We start from the raw sequence: 5957 nt of genomic DNA, 5'->3' as shown, positions 1-5957 counted from the left end.
TACGACCGCCCCAACATTCATGGTCATCGATTAGGAATCCGAGCACCCGCTGTGGCAGCCAACAACTTTGAGATCAAATCAGGACTCCTCAACGTGATCGAGAACAACAAGTATCATGGCTTGGCTCTAGAGGATCCATTTGATCACTTGGACAGGTTCGACAGCTACTGTGGGTTGTCAAAAACCAATGGTGTGTCCGAAGATGCCTTAAAGCTCAAGCTATTCCCTTTTTCTTTGGGGGATAAGGCACGTCAGTGGGAGAAGTCTCTACCCAGCGACTCCATCACCACTTGGGATGACTGCAAGAAAGCATTCTTGGAGAAGTTCTTCTCTACTTCAAGAACTGCTAAGCTGAGAAATGAGATTTTCAGCTTTCAACAGAAGAACTTGGAAGGTTTCAGTGAAGCCTGGGAGAGATTCAAGGGCTACCAAGCTCAATGTCCACACCATGGCTTTTCTAAGGAGAGCTTGCTGAGCACATTCTACCGTGGTGCTCTTCCTAAGTACATAGTCAGACTGGATACAGCTAGCAATGGGTTTTTCTTGGGGAGGACTGAGGAGGATGCTGAGGAGCTGGTTGACAACATGGTAAAGAGTGACGCAGTCTACAGTGGAGACCACGACAGAGGCAGTAGAACAGATGATAAGCAGACGAGGAAGGAGTTGAAGGCTCTACAGGATAAGATAGACCTCCTCATTGCTGATAAAGCTACCCAAGAGCAGCTGCACTTTGTGGTAACCCAAGCCAAGAGACACCACCTGTTGTCATGAGGTTGAGGGTTTGGAAGGTCAGGAAGAGCTGTGTTTCATCAACAACAATGGTAGCTGGTACAAAAAGAGCCCAACTTTCAGTATAACAACTACCAACAGAAATCCTATCTCAACAACCAACAGAGTGGTTATCCGCCTAGAAACAACCAGCAAGGCAGCTATCAGCCTCAGCAAAACCCCTCGTCTGGTTCCTCTGCTCCTCAAGAGAGCAGCACTGATACCTTACTGAAACAAATCTTGGAGTCTCAGACTAGAAGTGAGAAGCATGTTGGTTATGAGTTGAAGAACCTTCATACCAAGATTGATGGGAGCTACAATGAGCTCAACAACAAATTCTCACACCTTGCTTCTACAGTCAGGAATTTAGAGAATCAGTTTGCTTCCATGAACACTCACCAGAATCGCCAGCAAGGATCTCTACGTGGAAAATCTCACCAAAATCCCAAGGAGGCCAAAGCTATCACCCTTAGGAGTGGTAAGCAGTTACCTCCTAGAACCCTCACCAAGGATGCTGAGAAACTAAGTGAGGGGGTTGCCATCAACATATATGATGAAGTGGTGATTGTTGATGAGAAGATCAATGACGAGATCTTGGAGAAGATAGTGGAAGCCAAAGGTAAAGGAAAGGTTGGGGAAGAGAAGAAGACATTAAAGGATGGTGAAGTTGTTACTCCAGCAAGTGAAAGTTCTTTTGTTCCTCCTTCCTATGAACCCAAACTTCCATTCCCTGGTAGATTCAAGAAGCAGCTGCTAGAGAAGTACAAGGCTCTGTTTGAGAAGCAAATGAGTGAAGCTCAGGTTGCAATGCCCATCATCGATGCTTTTATGTTGATTCCTCAATACAACAAGTTCTTGAAAGATGCTGTAGCTGCAAAGAAGAAGGAGATGGAAGGCATGATGATTCTTACCCATGAGTGCAGTGCCATCATCCAGAGGCTTGATGTTCCAGAGAAGTTAGAGGATCCAGGAAGCTTCACACTACCTTGTGCTCTTGGACCTATGGTATTTGAGAAATGTCTCTGCGATTTGGGAGCTAGTGTCAGCTTGATGCCTTTGTCTGTTGCAAAGAAGCTTGGATTCACTCAGTACAAGAAGTGTAGACTCTCTCTGGTGTTAGCTGATCGTTCAGTGAAGTATCCTATGGGCATCTTAGAGGACCTCCTTGTGAAGATTGGAAGGTATGAGATACCTACATATTTTGTGGTGCTTGAGATGGGTGAGGAGGCTCAAGACCCATTAATTCTAGGAAGACCATTCTTAGCTACAGCAGGAGCTATTGTTAATGTGAAGGAAGGCACGATTGATCTCCATTTGGGTAAAGAGAACATCCTCCACTTTGACATCAAGGAGAAAATGAGGAAACCAACTGTGTTCGGGCAAGCCTTCTACATTGAAGAGATCGCCACTCCTGCTGATGAGCATCTTGAAGAGTTACCACCTGAGGACGACGAGGAGGGAGCATTTCCCTCTACTCATTCCCCATAGAAGGTAAACCACCACACTCCCTTGTATATACCATTTCATTTTTGCATATTAGTTTTTTTTTTTCGGTATCTCTCTCTACTTGACAACACAGAGACTGTGTAACTCAAGTTTGGGGGAGGTACCAAGTATTTGATCATGTTTGCTTTGATGTTGTTTCATTGAGTCATGCATTGCATACCTATTTGCATAAAAAAAAAAAACAATCATTTAGTTTGCATCATTTGCATTTCTAGGAGAGTCTAGAGCATATAGGTTGCATTCACTTGCATTGGGAGCAATGATTTTAAATGCCTTGTAAAGAACACTACGTTGCACCTGAGTAGTTTTTGCACCTCTCAAAAAGACTTGTATGTTTCGAGCCTTGAAAACTCTTCCTGAAACTTGTTGATTGCTGAAACTCAGTCTTTGAAGCCAACTACAACCTTATTTGAACTGAACGAACTTAATGCTTCTTGCTCATGGTCCCTTGTGTACTGAGTCATGGCTATACACACTTGAGTTGTCACATGTTTTATGCCAATCTTATTTTGACAAACTCTAGTGGTAGACCACTCCTAAAACCCTTCCCTCCTTTTAAGCTTTCATTGTTTGATGAGTGAGGCCTTCTTCGGAAAGTCTTACATGTGCATAATATTGAGAGTATCGGGAACGACAATGCTTGATCTTCATTCTTGCTAGATTGGGCACTCTATTGTCTAGCTATAGGTGGGGGGTGAGTGTTGTGATTATGATTTGGGAGTAATGAAAAAGGAAAAGAAATGACTCTTTGTGCTTAAGTGAATTGTTTTATTGGGATAAGTAGAGAAGCCTCTAGCTCAAGTTTTGAAAGTCTTGGCCCCCAACCTAAAAAAAAAAAAAAATGAAAAAAAAGAGAAAAGAAAAAGAAAAAAAAAAGAAAAAGGGGCTAGCAAAGTTGTTAGGAGCTAAGAAATATTTTGAGGTTCTGAAAAAATCCCTTGTAGATTTCAAAGAGAAGGAGTTAAAGTTCTTAGGCCATGTACATCAGTGAACCCCATGGGAGGGGTTCACAAAGCATTTTTTTATTTTTTTTTTTTCTGTTTGAATTTTGTTTAAAAAAAAAAAAAAATTAATCGGACCAATCGCGAGCCGCCACGCACTGTGGGACCTGCGCTACAGTGTTGATCCGGGTTCAGTGCAGTGAACTTGCAAGAGACAGGTTCACCTCTTTTACTTATTTTAATATTTTTTTTTTTTCGAAAACCGTGTGAACTCCCCCATTGAACTCTCAATGGGGATGCCCTTAGGATCTTTTGGTGAGAGATGTGAGTTGGGTTTGACATTTGGGAATGATTGTGTAATTGTATGTTTGGGAAAAGGGTAGAACAATGGAGATTGAGCATTGTATGCATGAGTTGATCCCTTTCTTAGATATATTATGTGCAATGTCAAGGCTACTTGTTTCGAGAGTAAACCACCTTAAAGATCATATGTTTTGAACCTCTTGAATCACTTGAATAAAAGCCTTCCTTTACCCAACTAAATGACTTGGACCAACTGACCATTTGCAAGAATTCACCTGATGTTTTGTGCTTAATGAATGTGAGAGTTGGTTGATTTGAATGTGTGGATGTTTGATGATGAGTGTAAGAACAAAAAGAGTTAAGATAGGCCTAGAGAAGCTAGAGTGTAATAAGAGAGTGTGCTAGTTGTGTTTCTTTTGGCTATGTGCTCCCACTTCAACCTCTCTCCCTATGAGTTCTAGAAAGTTCACTTGTGGACAAGTAAAAGAACAAGTTTGGGGGAGTTGATATCTTGCATATTTACATTGTTTTATTCATTCATCCATGAGCATTTTCATCATATAGATTAGGATTTAGCCATGTCTAGGTTGCATTTTGCATTCATTGTCCTTTTTAGGTGCTGGAGTGTGCCATGGAGTGATTTGAGATGTTTGGGAGCATAGTGATCCAAAAGGGGGTTAAAGATGAGCATGGATGGAGCCTTTAGAGAAATCTTCTGTTGCTAAGATTTTGTGGAGACACAGAAAATTGAGTTAGCTTTCTAATGGAAGTGGTTTCAAGTCATTTGGAGATGTAATGAAGGAGTTATGATCAATTTACTAGAGGCATATCCATCCTGGTCGAGCATCGCAGAGTGACCTCTCAGAGCGACCTACCGAGGTCGCTCCCAGCCAGAGCGACCAGTCCAGAGCGACTACCTCAAGTCACTCCCAGCCAGAGCGACCAGCCAGAGCGACTACCTCAAGTCACTCGCGTTTTGACGCGTCGAGACGCAAAAAAAACGCGTCGGGAGCGACTTCCTGGAGCGACTATGCTAGGTCGCTCCGCGTGTTTTGCTTGGACGATTTTTATGTTATTTCAGGGGCCTTTTGGTCATTTGTTTTGATGTTTTACACTTCCTAAACCTAAGTTAAGTACTTTTGTAAGCCATTGGAGGCAAGATAATCTCTTTTCGAGAGAAGAACTAGTAAAAAACCTCTTTTGATTCAGATTTCATTGCTTTCATCTTGTGTTCTTGTTGATTTCTTATCTATTTTTCTACATGGTTAATCTAAAATCCAATATGGATTTAAGAGGAATCATGGAGATTAGTGAGTAATCACCTTTTGAATTCATGGGTTAGGGAGATCAAGGGTGATTAGGTTAGTTCTAGGATGTTTTAGTGTAGATTATTCTTGTTCCTTGCTAGTAGAGTATTCATAATGCATCTTCTGAGTTGGCCACTCAAAAGTTGATCAATAGGCATTTCCCACCCAAAAGGTGTTTGATGAAATGCCTGAGACAACTCTCCTAGGCTTTTAGTATACTTTGCCAAAGACATTTGTTGTTAAAGGTGCAAAGATAGCTAATAGACTTGTTAGTAATGATTGCTTTCATATTATTCAACCAAAGACATTTGATGTTTGAGATATGTTAGCAAATGAGCATTCATCTAGACATAGAGCTTGCTTAGAATTGTGTCTAGGCTTAAGGTTGATAGTTTGATTGATCATTTGCCATCCTTAGTTTGATACTTGATCACCCAAGGTCTAATCCCTATGCCCATGAGTTCTCTTTTCTCTTAGTCAAGAAAGTATCATTCTCTTATTGCTTTCTAGTATTAGTAGTAGTTTAAAACTCATCTAAATCATTGGTTGCACTTAGATTAAGTGAGTACTTGCATTCTCAGTGCTTTGATATCCCTCAGAACTGGTTCGACAATCATTTATACTACAACATTTGTCTTAAGAGCCTTGAAAACTCCTAACATCAATACCCTTAGCATCTATTTAATATAATCATGATTTCTTGAAACCCTAAGTTTAGCTATTTTCTCATATATTCTCACAACAAATCAATCAACTGTTTGCTCTTATTTACTGTCTTATAACTTTTTGCTTAGTTTAGTCTTAATATCATTGAGTTTATTATGTGTTCTCGCTCCATGTGGATTCAATCCCTAATTAATGTAATTTAACATCTTATTTGAGAGAGAAAGTTGCTCATAGAATAATTTGAGTTATATAACCTGCGATCCACTCAACCAATCCTTACTTCGGATATTATGCAATTGTGTTTCTTTGGCCAACAATCAGTCCCTCCAAGACTCATTGATGTGGAGCAGTGAGTATCTTTTTTGATTGGTGAGTGACTTTTGGTTATATTTTCGTTGACCTTTGAAATTTTGTTTATAAAGCGCTAAGAGTTGTGAATCAAGAACAAATCAGTAAAAAAAATATA

The 5957-nt window shown here is 40.5% G+C and overlaps 1 non-coding gene across 1 annotated transcript; it reads right to left on the bottom strand.

The window, feature by feature from the left end:
• Positions 1-348: 348 nt before the first annotated feature.
• Positions 349-455, bottom strand: LOC125579631. Its single transcript, XR_007317691.1, has one exon. It is a non-coding gene; the product is annotated as a small nucleolar RNA R71 (small nucleolar RNA).
• Positions 456-5957: the final 5502 nt, after the last annotated feature.

This window comes from Brassica napus, chromosome A10 (assembly GCF_020379485.1).
Source record: "Brassica napus cultivar Da-Ae chromosome A10, Da-Ae, whole genome shotgun sequence".
NCBI lineage: Eukaryota > Viridiplantae > Streptophyta > Magnoliopsida > Brassicales > Brassicaceae > Brassica > Brassica napus.
Note: the sequence above shows the minus strand (reverse complement) of the source record. Positions and strands in the feature narration are given on the sequence as shown.